The 24,101-nt window shown below is 42.3% G+C and overlaps 1 long non-coding RNA gene across 1 annotated transcript in view; it reads left to right on the plus strand.

The window, feature by feature from the left end:
* The window catches only part of LOC122686166, a 67,972-nt gene extending 61,856 nt beyond the window's left edge, over positions 1 to 6,116 (plus strand). Inside the window, exons 3-4 of the long non-coding RNA XR_006338638.1 lie at positions 3,701 to 3,788; positions 6,092 to 6,116. This is a non-coding gene — a long non-coding RNA (uncharacterized LOC122686166). The remainder of the gene's footprint in view (positions 1 to 3,700; positions 3,789 to 6,091) is intronic.
* Positions 6,117 to 24,101: the final 17,985 nt, after the last annotated feature.

Below are 24,101 nucleotides of genomic sequence, written 5' to 3' on the forward strand. Positions count from 1 at the left end.
AGAAGTTATTTGCTTGACAATATACTAATTTTTGTTCTTCCCTTCCAAGGAATCCTTTGGACTGCTCATCAATGCTGCTGTGCATATGGTTTCTTTCTTTCTTTGCAGGGGGAGTATGTTTGAAGGGGTGGATGAGCTCATAGCAAGGTCATGCTAGCCTCAAAGAGCTCTGTTTGGTTCTGCAGCAGCTACTGGATGGTGGGTAGGCAGGGGAAAGGGTGGCACACATCCTGTCTTCTATTGTTGAGTAATATGGCTCTGCTGCTGTCAAAATTAGTAATTAAAGCAAAGAGCAATAATGGGTTAGCAACAGCACAGAGGCCCACAATAACAATGGAGATGAAAATAGGTTGCTTGGGAAAAGGTTAACAGTGCCTGCAGTGTTTACCTAGAAAGAGCGAAGCCATCATGCTGATCAAACTTTATTATCCATATTCAGTTCAGTTCAGTCGCTCAGTCATGTCCGACTCTTATGAATTTATTATTATGAATATATTATTATGAATATCCATATTCAGGCCTCCTTTGTTTCATAACCTCACAAAATCATAACTCAAGGAAGCAGCACTAGTTTTATTTTTTTCTTTTTTTTTCCATTTATTTTTATTAGTTGGAGGCTAATTACTTTACAATATTGTAGTGGTTTTTGTCATACATTGACATGAATCAGCCATGGATTTACATGTAATCCCCATCCCGATCCCCCCTCCCACCTCCCTCTCCACCTGATCCCTCTGGGTCTTCCCAGTGCACCAGGCCTGAGCACTTGTCTCATGCATCCCACCTGGGCTGGTGATCTGTTTCACCCTTGATAGTATACTTGTTTCAATGCTGTTCTCTCAAAACATCCCACCCTCGCCTTCTCCCACAGAGTCCAAAATTCTGTTCTGTACATCTGTGTCTCTTTTTCTGTTTTGCATATAGGGTTATCGTTACCATCTTTCTAAATTCCATATATATGTGTTAGTATACTGTATTGGTGTTTATCTTTCTGGCTTACTTCACTCTGTATAATGGGCTCCAGTTTCATCCATCTCATTAGAACTGATTGAAATGAATTCTTTTTAATGGCTGAGTAATATTCCATGGTGTATATGTACCACAGCTTCCTTATCCATTCATCTGCTGATGGGCATCTAGGTTGCTTCCATGTCCTGGCTATTATAAACAGCAGAACTAGTTTTAAAACATAGAATCTTAACCTGGGATGCAGGAAAGGGCTTAGAGAGGTGGTACCTTTGAATTTCCTATTATGTGCAAAAATTATATGTATATGCATATCTTTCTAGGGAGAGGCTACATAGTTTTCAGCAAATTGCATATTTAATGGACATATAAAAATAGTTAAGAATCATTGACTTCAAAAGAAAGCCAGCTAGCAATCTGTCTATGACACTCTTGCTTATGAACATAATGAAAAAAATGGGGGGGGGGGGAAGGAAACTAGGAATCTTGTCAATAAAAATTAAAAGAATCATGCCAGTGTTGCACTGTTACAGTCTTAACAATATGAGGTCCAGTCAGAAGATGAAACTTTTGCATCTGCTTCAGTTCAGTTCAGTTCAGTTGCTCAGTAGTGTCCGACTCTCTGCGACCCCATGAATCACAGCACGCCAGGCCTCCCTGACCATCACCAACTCCTGGAGTCCACTCAAACCCATGTCCATTGAGTCAGTGATGCCATCCAGCCATCTCATCTTCTGTCATTCCCTTCTTCTCCTGCCTTCAATCTTTCCTAGCACAGGGTCTTTTCCAGTGAGTCAGCTCTTAGCATCAGGTGGCCAAAGTAGTGGAGTTTCAGCTTCAACATCAGTCCTTCCAATGAACACCCAGGACTGATCTCCTTTAGGCTGGACTGGTTGGATCTCCATGCAGTCCAAGGGACTCTCAAGAGTCTTCTCCAACACCACAGTTCAAAAGCAGCAATTCTTCTGTGCTCAGCTTTCTTTATAGTCCAACTCTCCCATCCATACATGACCACTGGAAAAACCATAGCCTTGACTATTCGGACCTAGTTGGCAAAGTAATGTCTCTGCTTTTTAATATGCTATCTAGGTTGGTCATAACTTTTCTTCCAAGGAGTAAGCGTCTTTTAATTTCATGGCTGCAGTCACCATCTGCAGTGATTTTGGAGCCCAGAAAAATAAAGCCACTTGTTTCCACTGTTTCCCCATCTATTTGCCATGAAGTGATGGCACCAGATGCCATGATCTTAGTTTTCTGAATGTTGAGCTTTAAGCCAACTTTTTCACTCTCCTCTTTCACTTTCATCAAGAGACTCTTTAGTTCTTCTTCGCTTTCTGTCATAAGGGTGGTGTCGTCTGCATATTTAAGGTTATTGATATTTCTCCCGGCAATCTTGATTCCAGCTTGTGCTTCCTCCAGCCCAGCGTTTCTCGTGATGTACTCTGCATATAAGTTAAATAAGCAGGGTGACAATATACAGCCTTGACATACTCCTTTTCCTATTTGGAACCAGTCTGTTGTTCACGTCCAGTTCTAACTGTTGCTTCCTGACCTGCATACAGATTGCTCAGGAGGCAGGTCAGGTGGTCTGATATTCCCATCTCTTTCAGAATTTTCCACAGTTTATTGTGATCCACACAGTCGAAGGCTTTGGATAGTCAATAAAGCAGAAATAGATGTTTTTCTGGAACTCTGTTGCTTTTTCGATGATCCAGCGGATGTTGGCAGTTTGATCTCTGGTTCCCTTTGCCTGATTTCCCTTGATATTATTCAATAGAAAATAATGGCAAATTAGTCTCTGTCTCTCCAGGAAATAAAAACAGTAAGAAAAACATGATGTCAGAGTGTAAAAGAACAAATTCAGGTTAAATCAGTAGCTCTGTCCCCCAGGGAGTATTTGGCAACATCTGAGACACTTTTGTTTGTCTCAGCTCAGGTGTGCTACTGGCGTCCAGTGAGTAGAGGCCTGGGGGACTGCTCACATCCTACAACACACAGGGCAGCACCCACAACAAGGAATTATCTCGTCCTAAATGTCAATAGTGCAGATGTTGAGAAATCCTGAGTTAGAATAAATAAAAATGCCCTAGCTATGAGGAGTATGAACAACTGAAATAGGTACCTTAGGAACTGTAAAATTTCCTTCCGTAAGGTTTTAAATGATCAAGAACCTCCTCCCTAACTCACAAATCACCTTCATTTTCTGCAGAGGTGAAGGTACAATCTGTGGGGATGAAGCTCACACAAGCTAGACTTGATATTTTTCAATTTCATGTCCTCACAGTTCTTGTGTTTGCAGAATGAATAAATATATCTATTTATTGCAGATGACCTGCTACTAATTTGACTGCCTTAGAGTCAAATGCTTTTCTCAATAGGAAGGATAATCCTATTCCACCAACTTGAAATTGTAAGGAAATTTAGATAGGAAGACCATCACCTGGTCCAGAATTTAGCCAGACTGGCGGCAAGAGCCTGCCTGGACGTGGTAGCAACCCCTGGGAAAGTATCCATATAAACTTCTCAAAGGACCAGTTTGGAATGGAATCTGCCAGCAATGCAGGAGACCTGGCTTTGATCCCTGGGTCAGGAAGATTGCCTGGAGAAGGGAATGGAAACCTACTCCAGTGTACTTGCCTGAGAAATCCTATGGACAGAGGAACCTGGTGGGCAGTCCATGGGGTCGCAAACAGTCGGACACGACTGAGTGACTAACACTTTCTTTTACTTTCAGCCCCTCAGAAGGAGAGGTGTCACCAGTACCCAGGTGACCCGTGGGCTGTGTGGAGATCCTTTCCCTCTGGATAGAGCATCAAAGCTGGGTGAGTAGCAGACATTCCTCAAGCTGCCTTTTGAGCCTGAGGCATAAGAAGAAAAGCAGATTGAAATCTCTGTAACAGGCATATGTTCACACCAAAATATTACAGTGAATGAGTTGGGGGAAATAGGGAATCATCTCAGCATCTCAACAAAATAATCAAGCTACACCTGCAAGTCACCTTATGTTGGAAGTCATATAAGTAATTATTAGTCAATGAACACATTTATAGTCTACTTGTAAAACACTGCCTTTTAAGGGAGAAGATGTGATTGTAGTTTAATAAGCTGAGTTATTAGGATTTAAATTCATGGACACAATTTGTAAATTTATGAACATGGTCTGCATAAAACCTTGAACATTAACATTTAGTAGGTTGGAGACATGAAATAGATGCCCATCTTATTCTTAATGAATAATTGTAAAGCATTTTACACTGTTATAGACATTTTACAGAGTCATGGTTCCGCATTTTTAAGTTGACAATTAGTCATCTACTGGATATTCAGTGCAATAATAGTATTTAGTGTGTTTTCCCAAGCCAGTCTGATTAAATAGCTAATTATAGTGCTAGTTATTGAGGTGATGGCCCCCAAGCTTAAAGGTATTCATAATAGTTAGACATGGCTATATTTGGCAGTGTTTTGCTATTGCTGTAATACACCGAGAGCTATATGAGTTATAATCTTTGCTCATTAGTGGTGTGAGGAATGAATAATGTGCTTGCATTAGTCTGTGCTCTGTAAAAACAAATGTAGAGTCAGATATACAAAATCAGGAAAATCAAATGAATGCAGTGGGCTACCTTTTCTGAAAAACTTTGGCATGAGATGCAAAGCTGACCTTTTTAATGGATATGGATCGTTTCTCACATATATTTCATCTGAATTAAAGGTAAGTCTTCTTCCTTCCACCCATTCATTGGTGGTACATAGCACATTAATGGTACATAGCACCATTAAACTAAAGCTTGAAGGGTACTGATTTCCTTTGCTTGTTGTTCAAGAACAATGACCATAAAGAATTCTTCAGTATTTGAGTAACAAATCGAAAGCCTAACTCCATGTGCTTTGGGAGACTAAAGTCTCTGAACAACCCCAGATCACTCTGTTAGTCCTTGACATAGGGGCTCTGAAACAACAACAGCAAAGTTTGGACTGAGCTCTCCTAAAAGAAAGATATGAATGTTCCAAACCTCTCTCAAACCGTTCTGTGCTTTAGGTAATCCCTAAGAAGAATCCTGAATTATTAGGGGGAGCAGACCAAGGCAATCACAATAAACTTGGAAATAAATTCAGTCAAAAAGAAGTGCAGAGTATGGAAGGTGTTTCTTTTTAAATGCAGAGTAATTATCCTGGAATTAGGCCTTGAATGGAACCAGGTTCAGCAAGTCCAAGTCCTAATTCCTTCTGGTTCACCTAAAAGTACCATTTTCTGTTCCAGTTTTGGTTACTCTGTGAGTCGTATGAAAAGTCCAAATTCAGGTGTACTGACCCATGAAGGTCACAGGAAAGATACTGCTTTATTTGGCAGTAAAAAGAGAATCATATTGAAACAGAGTCCCTCTTATATTTTTAACAGCAACAAGAATGATAAAATAAAAACTGTTTCCCATTAATTAAGTGATCAGGTTGATCTCTAAAAACAAATTAACATCATGTGCCTCATGATATGATATATCAAGAAGGATGCAACATTACTTCTTTGGTTTTCCTGACAAAAATGAATAATCTGAATCTAATTATGAGGGAACATCAGGCAAATTCAACCCATGAGACATTCTACAAAATAACTAGCTTGTGCTTTTCATAAATATCAAGGCCAAATAACATAAATGAGAGCTACCATTAAGAAGAATAAAGAAACATGAAAACTAATGCAATGTGTGATACAGAATTAGATCCTAGACTGGGAAAAACCAGAGAGTTATGAAACTGTTTTCAGAAAATTGATGAAAAATTAATATGGAAGGTACTCCATATTCTGTATCATCAGGGAAATGTAGATTAATACAACAATGAGATGGTGCATGCATGCTAAGTTGCATCAGTCGTATGCGACCCTGTGGACTGTAGTCCTCCAGGCTCCTTTGTTAATGGAATTCTCCAGGCAAGAATACTGGAGTGGGTTGCCATGCCCTTCTCCAAGGAACGAGATATTACCACACACCTATTAGAATGGCCAAAATCCTAAATCCTGCTGCCATATGACCCAGAAATCCCACTCCTGGGCACACACTGAGGAAACCAGATCTGAAAGAAACACGTGCACCCCAATATTCATCACTGCACTGTTTATAATTGCCAGGACATGGAAGCAACCTAGATGCCCATCAGCAGATGAATGGACAAGGAAGCTGTGCTACATATACACCATGGAATATTACTCAGCCATTAAAAAGAATTCATTTGAATCAGTTCTAATGAGATGGATGAAACTGGAGCCCATTATACAGAGTGAAGTAAGCCAGAAAGATAAAGACCAATACAGTATACTAACGCATATATATGGAATTTAAAAAGATGGTAACGATAACCCTATATGCAAAACAGAAAAAGAGACACAGATGTACAGAACAGACTTTGGGACTCTGTGGAAGAAGGTGAGGGTGGGATGTTCTGAGAGAACAGCATTGAAACAAGTATACTATCAAGGGTGAAACAGATCACCAACCCAGGTTGGATGCATGAGACAAGTGCTCAGGGCTGGTGCACTGGGAAGACCCAGAGGGATGGGATGGGGAGGGAGACAGGAGGGGGGATCTGGATGGGGAACACATGTAAATCCATGGCTGATTCATGTCAATGTATGGCAAAAACCACTGTAAAGTAATTAGCCGCCAACTAATAAAAATAAATGGAAAAGAAAAAAAAAATAGAATGGCCAAAATCCAGAACACTGACAACATCAGTGCTGGGGAGTATGTGGAACAACAGGAACTCTTCTACACTGTTGAGAATACAAGATGTTGCAGCCACTGTGTAAAGCAGATTGGTGGTTTCTTATAAAACTAAACATGCTTTTACCTTACAATCCAGTAGTTATGCTCCTTTATCTTTACCTAAAATAGCTAAAAACGTACGTCTACACAAAAACCTGCAAAATGATGTTTATAGCTGCTTTATTCATAATTGCCAAAACTTGGAAGTAACCAAGATATTCTTCAGTAGCTGGAATGGAATATTTTTCAGTGCTAAAAATTAATGAGCTATCAAGTCATGAAAGAACATGGAGGAACTTTAAGTGCATGTTACCAAGTGAGAGAAGATAATCTAGAAAGGCTATATACCATATGATTCCAACTATGTGACATTCTGGAAAAGGTAAAACCGTGGAGAGAATAAAGAGATCAGTGGTTTCCAGGAGTAGAGGGGAGGAAAGATGAATGGGCAGAACACAGAGGATTTTTAAGGCAGTGAAAATATTCTGTGTGATGTTATAATGGTGGATATATGTCATTGTACGTTTCCCAAACCCATAGAATGTACAACATGAACCCTAAAGTAATATGGACTTTGGGTTATTATGATGTGTCAATGTAGATTTATTCTTAATAAAAATGATGTACTGTTCTGGAAGTGATGTTGATAATGGGGAAGTTCATGCATGTGTAGGGGCAGGGGATATATAGGAAATCTCTGTACCTTCCTCTCAATTTTGTTGTAAACCTAAAACTACACTAAAGAAATAAAAGTCTTGAAAAGAATATACATTGTTGATGATAATATTGTATCAGGTCAAATTTCCTGGTTTTGATAATCACAGTGTGGTTATAAGAGGACACTCTTGTACTTATGAAATACACACTGGATTATTTACTAAAGGGGCACAGTGTCTCCAAACTCACTCTCAAAGGTTTAGGGAAGGAAAATTACAGATAGAGATATAAGTAGAAATAGAAAGAGATATAAATAGTGATGTGTCTATACAGAGGGACATGCATGTATAACAGAGAAAAAATGGAAAAGTAAGCAGAATTTGGTGAATTTATTTAAAAGATATACAAGAATTCCTTGTACAATTGCTGCAAAATAAAAAGTTATAATAAGTGGCTGCCATTTATTGAGCATTTACTTCATGTGAAACCATGCTCTAGATGCCATACAGACATTAGCACGGGTAATTCCCACAATGGATTTAGGAGATAGGATGGCCCCATTTTACAGAGGTGGAAACTGAGGCCCAGAGAAGTAAAGTGATTGTTAAGTGACAGAGGCCTGGTGTCATCCTGGGTTGTCCAATGCCGAACCTGGGGTTTTGGCCGCTATACTCTCCTCACCATTAGAGGTATGTTTTTATTATTATGCATGCTAGTTATCACCCAGACCTTTCTAAAGCAAGTTCCTCTGGGATCTCTAAGCTGGCTTTAGTACACTCTTCCTCCTTCAGTGCAGAAGCCTGTCTCTACACAGCCGTGTGCACACAAGAGCTCTGGAGTTACTTCTGGGGCCACAGGACAGCCAATCCCTAGGCGTATCTCTGGCCTCTTCAATCATTACCCCATCAATGAAGCCCCTGACCAGTCATCTCTTTTGTTGTCCTTATTCTTTTCCTTCTTGGTGCTTGCTTGGGCCCTACACTTCTCCCCAAAGCTCACTGGAACCCCCTCTGATTTCCTTCTTTCTCATTTTTTTAAGTGAAAGTTGGCTCCAATCTGAGATGCTAATGCCTGCTAAATACCACCCCCACAACAGACACACAAAGATGTGCATTGTTCTGTTTATCCTCTGATCATGTTCTTCTTGTGATAGGAATGGCCTTTTCCAGTTGTCCAAGTGTTGAATTGTGTCACTGTAAAAGATATGTTCAAGTCCCAACCTCCAGTACCTCAGAATGCCACCTGAGTTGGAAACTGGGCTGTTGCATTAGTTAAGAGTAGATAGGGTCATACTGGGGTAGGTAGGGTCCTGAATCCAATAGGTCTGATGTCCTTAGAAGAAGATGTTGTGAAGACACAAGAGGAGAGAATACCACAGATGATGGAGGCAGGGACTGGAGTGATGCGTCTGTCAGCCAAAAAATACCAAGGATTGCCAGTGGCAACCAGAAGCTAGGAGAGCAGTATAAAAGACATTCTCTTTCAGAGCCTCTAGAAGGAACCAACCCCAAGGACACCTGACTTGTGGACTTCTAGCCTCTAGGACTGTGTAAGAATAAATTTCTGTTGTTTTAAGCTACCCAGTCTGTGGTACTTTGTTATGGCAGCCCTAGAAGCCTGCTTCAAACTCTTCTTACATCAATCAGTAAAAATCTCTTCTCTTTTAAGGGTCCTGCCACTAGATTGTACCTCTTCTACTCCTTCTGATCACTGAAAAATACCAGCCTCCCAGCCACTCTTAACTGGTTCACTATCCTTTTGTCTCCACCCCTTCCTGTTACCTGCTGATATTCCATGTGTTCAAATGACCCTGTAGATGAACTATCCAATACCCGAGCCTCAGTTTTTTAGCCCCAACTCCAGTAAACCCCACTTTACTGGAGTTACCTCCATCTTTGGCTTGGAACCATTCCACATCAGAAATCCTTTATATAACCACTCTCAGACCAAATCCCAAATCCTTCCCAATATCATGCATTTCCTTTCTTAAAACTCTTGTTCTTCAGCCTTCTAGTGGCCCCAGCTTCTTAAATCTCAGCCTCTTATTCCAGTCATCCCCTCTCTAGCCTCACTTGTTTCCTTCTTTGACTTGGCCCACATGGTTGATGACCTAAGCTACAATTCCATTCAGTCTTTTAATTCTTCTACAGCCTGGCTGTTTTGCCACAGCCACCAGGCAAAACTTAATCTTGAAATCTGCAATATGACGTTCCTTCTGTATCCAGATTGTCAAATGATAGGTTGGAGAAAAACCACATCTTCAGATGGGTTGACTCCTCTACAAAGTCAGGGTCAGCGCAGCAGCTCAACTCTTTTTCTTGTCCCCTGTCATTTTCTTTCCCTTTCCCCTCAGGAATGACTGCTGACTTATACTTTTCTCAGGCCCCTCATTCTCAGTAGAGAAGCCGACTCTTTCATAAACTACAATAGTGACTCCTTTGGTAATGAACTGTTCAACATTCTAGGTCTCCTTCTATAAACACACCCACATCCATATGCACCTTTACCTCTCTCTGCCAATCCAAAAGGATAGAGTGGTGGTGGTTTAGTTGCTAAGTTGTGTCTGACTCTTGTGACCCCATGGACTGTAGCCCACCAGGATCCTCTGTCCTTGGAATTTTCCAGGCAAGAGTAATGGCATGGGTTGCCATTTCATTGTCCAGGCGATCTTCCCAAACCAGGGCTTGAACCCGTGTCTCCTGGCATTGCAGGTGGTCTCCTGCAATGCAGGCAGAGTCTTTACTGGCTCTACCACCAGGGAAGCCAAAAGGATAGAGTGCTTTCCTCCAAATTGAAGCTATTCCTTCTGCTTGTTCTCTTGATCCCAGCCTTTCCATTTACTCTCAGACCCTGATTCTTCTTTCTTATAATGTCAACCCACTGTTAAAGTTTCTCTGATCTTATAATCAACCACTTATTTGATTTAGGCTCCACTCTAACTACTGTGCTCTCCTCCCCTTAACGGTTTCTTGCTTCTCATTCACTCCTCAACTCACTAAAAGCTGACTTCTAAATTCTACAGTGATTTGCTTGTCAATATCATTAAGACCTCCATACTTGTAATCAAGGGGTCATTTTAGCCCTATGTTGCTTGTCTTCTGTGCTAAATTTAACTATTTTAAATTGTTGCAACATTCTCTCTTGAAATTTTCTCCTTCCTTGTCTTCCATGGCAATAGTTGTTTCTATTTCTTCACCTATATTTCTGCCTTTTTCTCCTTTTCAGTTCTCCCTTCCCAATCTCTACATTTTGGTGTTACCTGGGTTTCTATCCTTGGTCTATTACTTTTCCATTGGGTCATGACTTTACCCCATATGTTATTTCCTTAGAACTTCCATGACCCCCAGTTGAAAATCAAGTCCCTCTCTTATACTACTTTGTAGTAGCTTCACTTTTTTGATTAATGTCTGTCTCCACCACTAAATAGTTAACTCTACGAGAACAAGAACCAAGAATTATTTTGTGCATCTACTATATACCCAGTGTTAAGTGCAGTGCCTGGCCCATAAGGAATATGACTCCTAGATCCAGCCAGACAAGTGCATTCCATGATTTCCAAGTTGATATCTCCTGCCCTGACTTCTCTCTTGAGTCCCAGATTTATATAGTCAACTGCTTACAAGACACCCCTTTTTATATACCTTATAGTCCTTTTAGACTTTTATAAAACTAAACTTATCTTCCTTCTTCTAATGTACTTGTTGTCTTCTGTTATTTATCTTCAGTCACTCAGACATAAAGAGTCATCTTATGTTCTAATTCATTCTCCTATCTAATCAATTACTTAATCTAATCTATTTTAGCCTGAATCGCTCTCAAAGTTATCCTTCCTTTCCATGTCTGTATCACTGCCCACATGGAGGGCCCACCATCTCTCACAGAGACTATTCCTCTGTTGCTTGCCTGGACTCTCTGCCCTTGCATATATGCCTATCTGAGACTGAAGTCATATAACTTAAATGCAAATCTGAACATATCACTCTCCTTAAGAGAGCCTTTTCATGGCTTCTCATTGCCTTGTTATTGCTCAGTCATGTCCAACTCTTTGTGACCCCATGGATTGCAGTACGCCAGGCTTCCCTGTCCTTCGCCATCTCCCTGAGCTTGCTCAGACTCATGTCCACTGCGTCGGTGATGCCATCCAACCATCTCATCCTCTGTTGTCCCCTTCTCCTTCTGCCTTCAGTCTTTCCCAGAATCAGGGTCTTTTCTAATGAGTTGGCTCTATGCATCAGGTGGCCAAAGTATTGGAACTACAGGGGCGGGGCAGGGGGAAACCATCCAAATTCCATGAAACCATGTAAGGTCTTCTGTGATTAGCAGAACTAGTTTTCCCAGTTGCATCAACTGCCTCTCCTTATCTTGGACTTCCTACCCTGATAATAGGAAATGTTGACAGGCTCATCCATTTATTCCCACACCTTTATTTCTGTAGGTCTCGTGACCAATGATGATCTTCTCTTCATAAAAGTGCATCACACCAAAAGTCATCATCACCAACATTATCCACCTCATTTATGTTTCTCCCTATCTCCACCTAAACAGACTGAGTAACTTGAGAGTTTAGCCATGTCTTGTTTATTTTCATTGCCCCATATCTTGCTAGCACCCAGCCTGACACATAATAGTTGCTTAATAAATCTCTGCCCACCTGACTTGCATGTGCTCGGAACATGAATGTGCTGGGAGCTGGCAGTGTGACAGTATGGTTTTGAAACTACTTTCCTGAGGTTCTGAATTATTGACCAAAGAAATTTCTTCCTTGTCCAAAGGAAACAAAGACTTACATAATATCCGATATTTACTGATGCCAGTTCTTGTACATATTAGCCTGTTATGAATGACCAACTTAGACAAGGAACAATAATCCACTGGGTCAATAATGTCATCGTGAAATGTTTTATTACTCCCCTGATCACCCCATGCTAGCCTCACAATTAAAACAAAAGTCATATTCCACATTAACTTTCCTTTCTAATCTAAGAGGATAAATATGTGTCCATAGTCACCAGCTAAATAATGAGAAAGAAAGAAAAATGTACTTTTAAAATTTGATCCTATAAATAGTGTACACACACCATTATTTTATTATTTCTGTCAAATCCCCCAAAGTGAGATTGTTGGATTAAAGAAAACTCCTTCACTTAAAAAACAAACAAACAAAACCAAATTAAGCTCCACTGTTTAGGGACTAAAACAGAAGCAGTGAACCAGGAAAAACAGTTGATGTTGGAGAGGAAGCAGTGAGCAGTGTCAGGAAGCGAGATGTTAATTCCCTGCCCAAGAACTGAACCTGGGTAGTCTGGATGAAAGCCAGGAATCCTAGCCACCAGACTAACAAGGGATGGAGACTAGAAGCTATTTTCCCCTGGATCTTTGACCCCTTTAAAAAATGCATTTCTCATGGAGGCAGAAACTGTAAATGGAGGTACAGAATTTATTATTAGAGACATAGGAGAACAACAAGTGATGGATCACATAGAGAAACAGTTTGTTTAGTTAGGATAGAAGCAAGGTAGAGATGCATACTGGGAGGAAAAGCTTGTGAGCCTCCCTCCTAATGAGTAGGAGTAAAGAGGCAGTTAAATCATTTATATAGGGCAGATCTCTTCCAGGTCTTTGTTTACCTCTAGCCAAATATCTGGCTTCTTTTTCCACACCTAACCCACCCTACAGAGAAGGCAATGGCACCCCACTGCAGCACTCTTGCCTGGAAAATCCCATGGACAGAGGAGCCTGGTAGGCTGCAGTCCATGGGGTCGCTAAGACTCGGGACACGACTGAGTGACTTCCCTTTGACTTTTCACTTTCATGCATTGGAGAAGGAAGTGGCAACCCACTCCAGTGTTCTTGCCTGGAGAATCCCAGGGACGGAGGAGCCTGGTGGGCTTCTGTCTATGCGGTCGCACAGAATTGGACATGACTGAAGAGACTTAGCAGCAGCAGCAGCAGCAATCCACCCTAGGACCCTCCCCAACATGCATGTGAATCTTTTTCCAAGATGAAGTCCAGCCCAGAGGCCTAAGGGATCACATAGGAGCATTACCTATTATGGGGTGGTGCCCCCTCTTTTTGACCCCCAAGGAGCCTTTCTGTACATGTGAAATGTCTCCCTTGTCCCAAGGATGGGAAATATGTGACCTTCTTATCTCATGGTTCAGCCCCTTTCTGTTCCTGCCATGACTGTTATCTTAAGGTATCCGCAGGAGACAAAGCCTGGCTATTTAGGCTGTTTCAGTTGTTAATTACATTTCAAAGAGCAAAAAGGGCGCTGGTTCTAAATATCTAACCTAGAACTCACCTACCCTCTGTTTCAGGAAATGCAAACATGAGGCTAGTTTTAAGTGTCTGGTCTGGAACCCATCTTTTTCTTGCCCCAAGAAATATAAACCTGGAGGCCAGTTGTAAATATCTAACCTGAGGCCCAATCTGTCACTTGCCTCTCAGTGACCTGAAGAAGTTATTTCAGTTATTTCACTCTAGCCAGAGACTTATTTTATTCTTGTTTCCATTTGTCACTATGAACCCCAGTAGAATTGACTCAGAGAGTGGGGCTGCTTTGAGGTGATTCCTCTGATGAAGACCACAGAAATAAATGATTCACTCATCTAGAAGCAAAAAAGTATAAACAGTGTGTCCTTCCTGCTTTAGCTTCAATACTTTGAAAGGATGTTGCATCTGGGATGGGGTGATCTAGGTAGTAAAAGAAAACATTAAAAACAAAACAAAACAGAAACTGTGTCCTCTCATTAGAATCTTAGGTTCTGGGCTGCACTGAGAGGTACCTGGCTTCAATGCCCCTTTCCTAAGAGGGACCACAAACCCCAGCTAAGACATGGAGGAGGCAAGTTACCTAGAGATCTTAAGGCATGCACCTTTTGTAAGAATAACGATAGCCTCCAGGTATTGGATTTTGTGTTTCCTGAGGCTAAGTGCTTTACTGAATCTCTTGACAAGGCAATCCTCTTTCTGATTTTTCTGTCCTCAATGGAGATGGAGAAAATGCGATAATTTTTCAAATTTCAAGTAAACATTTACATAACTGCTGGAAAACGTGAATACACCATTGTACTCTGCCCTACTCAACACACACACACACCCCTCCTAGACTTTTATCAGGAACAAACCTGACAATAAGGAACAAACTCTTTGAGTACAGTCCCATTGTCTCAGGTGACCAGGTAGAGTGATTTTTCAGTTAATGTGGAAAGCCTTTAATGAAAATCAGGCCTGGACAGAGGTCTAGTGTTACTAATTCAAAAGAAGCAGGGTTAAAGCTACATCAACAAGAGAGCACGCTCCTTATATGGACTAGACAAGGTAATATCTGAAAGGAAGAACTTTCTTCCTTCCCTTGCTTTTAGGGAACATCAAAAGGCAATCTGGAGGCAGATCTGTGAGCGGTGAGGCACCCTCATCGAATGTCCCTTCACAGGAGAATGCACCCTATAGAAGGATTTTACAGAAGGATATCAGAGAAATCCTCCATTGGCATCTAGCTGAAACCAGAGGTTGCAGAATATTCCAGGCTCAACAGCTGGCTGGCTCTAGGACTCTACATCCCGGCAGGAATTGTAGGGAGTGATAGAAAGGGGAAGAGGAGATACAGAAGACTAGGGCCCAAATAGAAGAGGAGATGGCTAGAAGATAAGGAAACAAAGAAAGGTTAGGAAGGTAAGAAGCCTTCGTGGGGATTCTAACAGTTCTCAAACATGGATGACTTACTCCTCTTCTGAGAATTAAACAGAATCTTAGCTTTTTTTTTTTTTTTAATGCCACAATTTCTGTTTCTGCCCTTAACTCTCTACTTCTTTAGGTCGTACATGAATCTTTCAGGAAAAGAATGATTGAAATCTTCTCCCAGCAGAGTTCAGGGAAGGTGAGAAAGTAGAAGGAGAGGCAGGCATGCTACATCTGGTGGCATCTGTAGGGTAGGGCCACAACCAGCCTGAGGGGAGTAGGGTGATTCCCTGTCTTATCTGACTGCTGCCCCACCCTCTCAAGAGGGTCACAGGCTCCTAGCAGTTTCAGACTTTTACTTAATAGCCACAAACTCTGTCAGGGATTTGAACCTTCATAAAATTTACTTATGCTGTTTACTGCATATAATATGAATTACTGCATCCTACACAAATTATGGGGGCTTTCCTGGTGGCTCAGTGGTAAAGAATCTGCCTGCAATGCAGGAGACGTGGAGACATAGGTTCAATCTCTGAGTTGGGAAGATTCCCTGGAGGAGGAAATGGCAACCTGCTCCAGTATTCTTGCCTGGAGAAACCCATGGACAGAGGAGCCTGGTGCACTACAGTCCATGGGGTCGCAAAGAGTAGGTCACCACTGAGCATGCATGCATGCATATTATGAAGTGTTGCACTCAATGCATAGTATGAATTATTGCATACTTCAGCCTCATCTGCTGCTTCTCTCCTGCAAAATTTTATTCTCCACAATTTGGAATGTCTTACAGTTCTTCAAACTCACCATGATCTTTCAGGCATCTATACTTATATATGGTCTCCTCCGCCTGAAATGTTTCTTTTCCCCTTTGCTGTAAAATGTATTTATCCAGGTTTGTGCTCATTGCAGCATGTAATATGTATTCAGGAAATGTTTATGAAATGAAGGAATGAATGACTCCTTCATCCCCACAGAGTTAGCCACTCCCTTCTCTGTACTATCTCAGAACTTTCGGTACCTGTCAGTAGTTTCACTTACCATGCCACATTGCATATTTATGTATTTTTCAACCACAAATTTTTTTTTATCACCACCATATCGAATTTATTATTCTGTTGACACTATTACAGCTGAAGATGCTCATGGTGACGTGGCACAAAATTTCCTGCCTTCTAGTTTCAAGGAGAATGTCTAACCACTTGTTCCTTCCTCCTGTCTAGGAGAAAATTGACAACAGGCCACTTACCCAAATAAACCTCAATGTGTTTATTTACAATTTCTTGGGGTGGGAGAATTTGAGTTTTCCTCTGAAGAAATGAGAAAGAAAAAGTGTTGAGTGTCTGCAGGGGTTAATAGTCAGCCGCCTGTTGCTCTGGCTAAACCATGAGAAAATCACCATGGGAAAAGAATAAAAGCAAAATATAGCAATACAGCATAACCCACATAAAAGTACATCGGGTTGATCAGTTGGGGTTGTCATGCCCTGCTAAGCTAGGGGAAAACATAGTGTGGACCTTGGAACGCCAGGTTAGCGCAAGTTCAGAACGCTGCTTGTGCACACACTAAGATGTTTTCCCAAGGCATATGCAGGTTTATGCGGAGAAGGCAATGGCAACCCATTCCAGTACTCTTGCCTGGAAAATCCCATGGATAGAGGAGCCTGGTAGGCTGCAGTCCATGGGGTAGCTAAGAGTCGGACGTGACTGAGCGACTTCCCTTTCACTTTTCACTTTCATGCATTGGACGAGGAAATGGCAACCCACTCCAGTGTTCTTGCCTGGAGAATCCCAGGGACGGCGGAGCCTGGTGGGCTGCCATCTATAGGGTCGCACAGAGTCGGATACACCTGAAGTGACTTAGCAGCAGCAGCATGCAGGTTTATGACCTCCAGCTAGGTGATAGCCCTTGTACAAGAAAATAACAAAGATAATTTAAAGTAATCAATAAAATGGGAGATGTGATCAGGGACACTAACACAACAGATACTCTCTGCTTGCCAAGACACTAAATAAAAGTGATGCGACTCTGAGGAACAGGGCTGTTGACCCAAGAGGTCTTGAGTCCCCTGATCCTATCTTTAAAACTTTAATTCTGTCTCTAGTTTCTTTTCCCCAAAGTGTGTGGCGACCACTTTCGATTCCTACCTACCCTGCTGGCTGCAGCAGGTGTCACCTCCTTTCTTCCACCTCCACTGGCCTTTCTGCAAAGGCATTTCTGTTGCTCTGAAATCTTGGACCAGATATGGAAAGAAATGGCATCAAATGTTCATGATGAGTGGGCTTCCCAGGTGGCTCAGTGGTAAAGAATCCTCCTCACCAATGGAGAATTCCCGGGTCAGGCAGATTCCCTGGAGTAGGATGTTGGCAACCCATTCCAATATTCTTGCCTGGAGAGTTCCATGGACAGAGGAGCCTGGTGGGCTACAGTCCATGTGGTGGCAAAGAGTCAGACACGACTGAGTTTCTAAGCACACTAGCTGGTGCATTTATGATGAGGATGGTACCAAGTGGGCCCCAGAAACCCTGCAGGCGGAGCATCTCGGGTCTGGACAATCTTGTGAGGGGTCGTGAGGAGATCCCAGGGCTTAAGGCTGTGCCCAGGGGCTGAGCCGCTACGGGAGGCCACTGACATCTGTCCTGGAAGTTGTCTGGGACTGGAACGCCTTCCTTCAGGCGTTTGTGCCTGCACATCTCCCCCACGACCTCTGGGGCAGCTGGTATGGTCAAAGGGGTCTGCGGGCAGGATCTGGAGGTGCCAGGAAGGGGAAGGCTTAGCTGCCTGTGTGGGCCCTCAGGTCGGCGGTGAAGCCAAAGGACTTGTCGATGTGACTTCTCGTCAAACAGGGCAGTGCCGGCCACCCGGGACTCCTCAAAGATGTGTCCCCGCTTCCTGTGCAGGACAGTTGGATGCCACTAGGCCCTTGTTGCGGACACCGACTCTCAACAGGTGAATGGGCTCCACGCCCGGGGCAGGCGGTCAGCATGCAGCGTTGAGGCAGCGCCGGGTGTGGGAAGCCCTGGATGGATCCATGTGCAGCGTCAGACTGGGGACGCGGAAGCAGACGCCCCGCGAGTGCTCCACACAGCTCCCCCGCTTGATGGCCGGCTGCCATGCTGTCCCGATGGATGCCACTGAGGTAGTACTGGGTGACCTGTGCTCAAGAGCCCAAAGTACCGGGGGCCTCAGCATTGTCTCACTCACACTTTCCGCCAGATTGAGACCTACTACTTGGGCTCCTGAAGGACAGACCCCTCTTGTCAGCGTCCTTGGCTATGGAGTTGGGGAAGAGCCGCGCTTTTGTGTCCAGCCGGCTCTGCTTGTTGGGAGCTTTGGACGGGCACAGCACGGAGGGACTCCTCGCTGATGGTCTGGCGGTGCTACACGACCGGCTAGGATGTCCTGGTGGAAATGCCAGTGAGGTTCTTCTCTCGGTCCTTCAGGAAGATCAATAGGTGCAGCTCATCACCCCATTGATGAAGCGATCCCCTGATTCCTCAGTGATGAGTTGCACTATGCAGACTGGCTTAGCTGCCCTCTTCAGCCCCTCCACCAGCTTGGGCAGGTCCGCCAGTTCTTGGCTTCTGTGGGAACTCTTAACAATGGGGTTCACGCTGAACTTCATCACCTGCATGTTGTAAGCGTGCTCAAAGATGCTGATGGTTCCTGTCTTCACCAGAAACTGGCCCATAGCCATCAGACCTACAGTGTTCCCCCAGGGCACGTCCCTGATGAACTTTACATAATGCTAGACAGATTCCTGATGGCCGGTCGCTTGATGGCTCTCTTGGTGTCTCAGCTGATGCCTGGCCTTGAAAAATACACAACCTGGATCATAGTCAGCAGAAGTCTTCCCAGTGGGGAGAACACTCCGTGGTCTAAGGTAGGAAGAAAAGTTAAAGAAACTGTTGGTTTGAAAAAGACCTGAGTACAGCATGGGGATTGAATGACACTTGCAAAGGGCTGTCACATCACAGGGCAGAGGGATAATGTCATTATGGCTTTGCGGTTTAGATCTAGACTAGTGATTGGTGACTAAAAGGAAATAATTTGCAGTTCAGAATTAAAATGAATTTTCTAATTCTTAAGTTCAGTTCAGTTCAGTCACTCAATTGTATCTGACTTTTTGCAACCCCATGAATCGCAGCACGCCAGGCCTCCCTGTCCATCACAAACTCCCAGAGTTTACTCAAACTCATGTCCATCGAGTTGGTGATGCCATCCAGCCATCTCATCCTCTGTTGTCCCCTTCTCCTCCTGCCCCCAATCCCTCCCAGCATCAGGGTCTTTTCCATCGAGTCAACTCTTCGCATGAGGTGGCTAAAGTATTAGAGTTTCAGCTTCAGTATCAGTCTTTCCAATGAACACCCAGGACTGATCTCCTTTAAGATGGACTGGTTGGATCTCCTTGCAGTCAAGGGACTCTCAAGAGTCTTCTCCAACACCTCAGTTCAAAAGCATCAATTCTTCAGCACTCAGCTTTCTTCACAGTCCAACTCTCACATCCATACATGACCACTGGAAAAACCATAGCCTTGACTAGATGGACCTTTGTTGGCAAAGTAATATCTCTGCTTTTTAATATGCTATTTAGGTTGGTCATAACTTTCCTTCCAAGGAGTAGGCGTCTCTTAATTTCATGGCTGCAATCACCATCTGCAGTGATTTTGGAGCCCAGAAAAATGAAGTCTGACACTGTTTCCACTGTTTCCCTATCTATTTCCCATGAAGTGATGGGACCAGATGCCATGATCTTAGTTTTCTGAATGTTGAGCTTTAAGCCAACTTTTTCACTCTCCTCTTTCACTTTCATCAAGAGGCTTTCAGTTCCTCTTCACTCTTTGCCATAACGGTGGTGTCACCTGCATATCTGAGGTTATTGATATTTCTCCCGGCAATCTTGATTCCAGCTTGTGCTTCATCTAGCCCAGCGTTTCTCATGATGTACTCTGCATATAAGTTAAGTAAGCAGGGTGACAATATACAGCCTTGACATACTCCTTTTCCCATTTGGAACCAGTCTGTTGTTCCATGTCCAGTTCTAACTGTTGCTTCCTGACCTGCATATAGGTTTCTCAAGAGGTGGGTCAGGTGGTCTGGTATTCCCCTCTCTTACAGAATTTTCCACAGTTTATTGTGATCCACACAGTCAAAGACTTTGGCATAGTCAATAAAGCAGAAATAGATGTTTTTCTGGAACTCTCTTGCTTTTTCAATGATCTAGCGGATGTTGGCAATTTGATCTCTGGTTCCTCTTCCTTTTCTAAAACCAGCTTGAAGTTCATGGTTCACGTATTGCTGAAGCCTGGCTTGGAGAATTTTGAGCATTACTTTTCTAGCATGTGAGGTGAGTGCAATAGTGCGGTAGTTTGAGCATTCTTTGGGATTGCCTTTCTTTGGGATTGGAATGAAAACTGACCTTTTCCAGTCCTGTGGCCACTGCTGAGTTTTCCAAATTTGCTGGCATATTGAGTGCAGCACTTTCACAGCATCCTCTTTCAGGATTTGAAATAGCTCAACTGGAATTCCATCACCTCCACTAGCTTTGTTCGTAGTGATGCTTTCTAAGACCCACCTGACTTTACATACCAGGATGTCTGGCTCTAGGTGAATGATCACACCATCGTGATTATCTGGGTCATGAAAATCTTTTTTGTACAGTTCTTCTTTGTATTCTTGCCACGTCTTCTTAATATCTTCTGCTTCTGTTAGGTCCATACTATTTCTGTCCTTTATTGAGCCCATCTTTGCATGAAATGTTCCCTTGGTATCTCTAATTTTCTTGAAGAGATCTCTAGTGTTTCCCATTCTGTTGTTTTCCTCTATTTGTAATTCTTGGAGTAGTCTAAAGGTGAAATACCTAGAAAGATGCTTTATTGTCTTTAAAGGTAAATAAATAAAGATTGGGCTTCCCTGGTGGCTCAGAGGTTAAAGCGTCTACCTGCAATGCGGGAGACCTGGGTTCGATGCCTGGGTTGGGAAGATCCCCTGGAGAAGGAAATGGCAACCCTCTCCAGTATTCTCTCCTGGAGAATCCCGTGGACGGAGGAGCCTGGTGGGCTACATTAGTCCATGGGGTTGCAAAGAGTCGGACACGACTGAGCGACTTCCCTTTAAGTGTTCTTTGTGGGATGACTCACATATCTGATGAGGATTGAATTTAAGGACTTTTTGGCTTTTCCCAACATGGCATTCTTTGTTTCACTTAACTTGTGTTGTTTTAGTAAAAACACTGGTCATTTACTCATTGTAGCACAGTGAGGGATTCCTCATTTATGTGTGTAATGGAAAGAGCATGGTTTGTGGACATAGACTTGGGTTTATGTGGACATAGATGAGGGGTTGAAGCCCTCATTTATTGTTATTTTAGTATACTTTTCGAGAGAACTCAAGTAAATTTCCAACCCTCAATTTCTTTATTTTAAAAGTGGAGGTGACACAATATTTACCTCCTAAGATTGTTGTGAATATGAAGTATGAGACAGAGTACCTCATAGTATGCTCTGCGAACATTTGTTATTAATATTAATGGTATTTTTGTGATTATTATTGTTAGACATCTTAAAATTTTGATTGATTAATTCTATTTCTAAGATTCTATCTTAAAAACTATTCATGGACACACACAAAGATTTAGCCAGAAAAATGTTTATTATAGCCCTATAATATATATTTATATAAGTAATTATTATTATAATGGAATAACGCTAATACTTTTTAGTGACCAATTTTTTTTTCTGAGAATACTGATTATGAGGAGAGTTTATTTTTATTGTCTTTCTCTTTTTTCCCCCCTTAATTTTCTACTGTGTATATATGTTTTTATAGTAAAGAGATTAATTATAATAAAGTATTAAGGAAGAAGTCAATTCCTCTTCCTCAGGAGTGGTTGGTCTCTGAGTGGGTTGGCAGGGAAGATGCCAGTATCAGATGAGAATGCAGGTGGATAATCTTAAAGTTTCTCTGTACCCTGAAGCATTTTATGTAGTCAATGAATAGTATAGATGCTAAGTGCTACAGGAGATTAAAAGTTTGTTGGGTTGTCTGGACTGGCTTGCACTTTTGGAAACCTCTGAAATTTTTATTTGCAGAGGGAACCTGAGGAAGAAGTGAGAATAGGAAATATGAGAGTTTGCAGAAACAGTCCTGCTATATCAAATTCACTATTAATTCACCAGGAACAATAAACTGTCCCTGTTGTGTGTCAGGAGATTTTTCTTTATTTAGAAATTTGAAACACACTTTAAAATTTCTCATTCTGTGATCATTTTGCAATCATTTTTCTAAGAGGCTGAGGCATCTGCTCTTGGTTTCTGGCCCTCTGCAGGGCAACCTTGTGAAACTGAAGCAGCTGAATGTTGACAGGTGACTTGAAATTGTGTCAGTGGCATTTATAACCTGACATTGTACAACAGCATTTCAGTTGAGGCTTTGGTTCCCAATTTGGATATCAGGGAATAGAAAATCTTTTATTTAATATGCATTAGACACCAGAGTTGTGTCACGGAGCATGGTGGGGTGGGTAGGATGCACAAGTCTATAGCCATTAACCAACTGATATTAGAAATTTCTCAAAAAGAAAAGCAGTCATTACCTACATTTTGGATGTATAGGAAGATGGTAGGTGGAAATTTAGGTCCTAAAGTAAGGCAGTGAGTGTCATCTTGCTGTCCAGGAAGAAAGATAGAGGGGCTGGTTTTTAAAATCTATTTATTTATTTGACCAAGAAAACAGGAAAGAACAAAAGAGAAAAAGAGAGCGGAATGAATTTCAGTGTTATTGGCCATGGGTAATAGTCCTTATTTAAGGACAAAAAGCTGAGATTGACAACTCAGAAAATTAACTTTGACCTTCATGTAGAGTCTCTGGAAAGCTCTTTACCAGTGATGGTGTTGTTGTTGTTCAGTCGCTAAGTTGCGTCCGACTCCCTCTGACTCCATGAACTGCAGTGCACCAGGCTTCCCTGTCCTCCAGTATCTCCTGTTTGCTCAAGTTCATATCCATGGAGTCGATGATGCTATCTAACCATCTCATTCTCTGCCGTCCCCTTCTCCTTTTGCCTTCAATCTTTCCTAGCATCAGGGTCTTTTCCAATGAGTCAGCTCTTTGCATTAGATGGCCGAAGTATTGGAGCTTCAGCTTTAGTTTCAGTCCTTCCAATGAATATTCAAGGCCGATTTCCTTTAGGATTGACTGGTTTGATCTCCTGGCTGTCCAAGGGACTCCCAAGAGTCTTCTCCAACACCATAGTTTGAAGGAATCAGTTCTTTGGCACTCAGCCTTCTTTATGGTCCAACTCTCACATTCATACATGACTACTGGAAAAACCATAGCTTTGACTATACGTATCAGTGAGGGTGAGTCCTGGCTGCAGAGAATATTGCCCCCAAAGCTGCCCCATCTTTTTTTTTCTTCCTGACAACATCAGTTTTTTTTTTTAAAAAATAGGCCCCCAAGACTGAAACACAAAGATCATCTAAGTTCAGCAACCAAGGTTTATTGCAAGTGTGGTCCCCACAACATAGGTGAGATCAAAACTTATAAACACCACTGACACAATCTCTGAACAGAATGTTGGGAAGTTAACCCCAAAAGGCCAGAGCTTCTTAAGTATTTAGTGGGGAACAGATGGGACTAGCTTGATGCCCTGTAAGTGAAATGACTGATAGGCAGCCAAGAATGCAAAAACTCCTCCAGGGGATCATTGTAAAATGTGAATAGAGTCTAACTGTTCACTGGGAAAATGGAGGTAGTTTACAGATATTTAGGGGAATAAGTCTTAAAGGAGAGGAATCTAGGGGTATTTAGGGATTCTCTAAGACCACTTGGGCTCCAAAATCACTGTGGACGGTGACTGCAGCTTTGAAATTAAAAGACACTTGCTCCTTGGAAGGAAAGTTATGACAAACTTAGCGTATTAAAGAGCAGAGCCATCACTTTGCTGTCAAAGGTCTATATAGTCAAAGCTGTGGTTTTTCCAGGAGTCATGTATGGATGTGAGATTTGAACCATAAAGAAGGCTGAGTGCCAAAGAACTGATGTTTT

Source organism: Cervus elaphus, chromosome 29, assembly GCF_910594005.1.
Source record: "Cervus elaphus chromosome 29, mCerEla1.1, whole genome shotgun sequence".
Classification (NCBI taxonomy): Eukaryota; Metazoa; Chordata; class Mammalia; order Artiodactyla; family Cervidae; genus Cervus; species Cervus elaphus.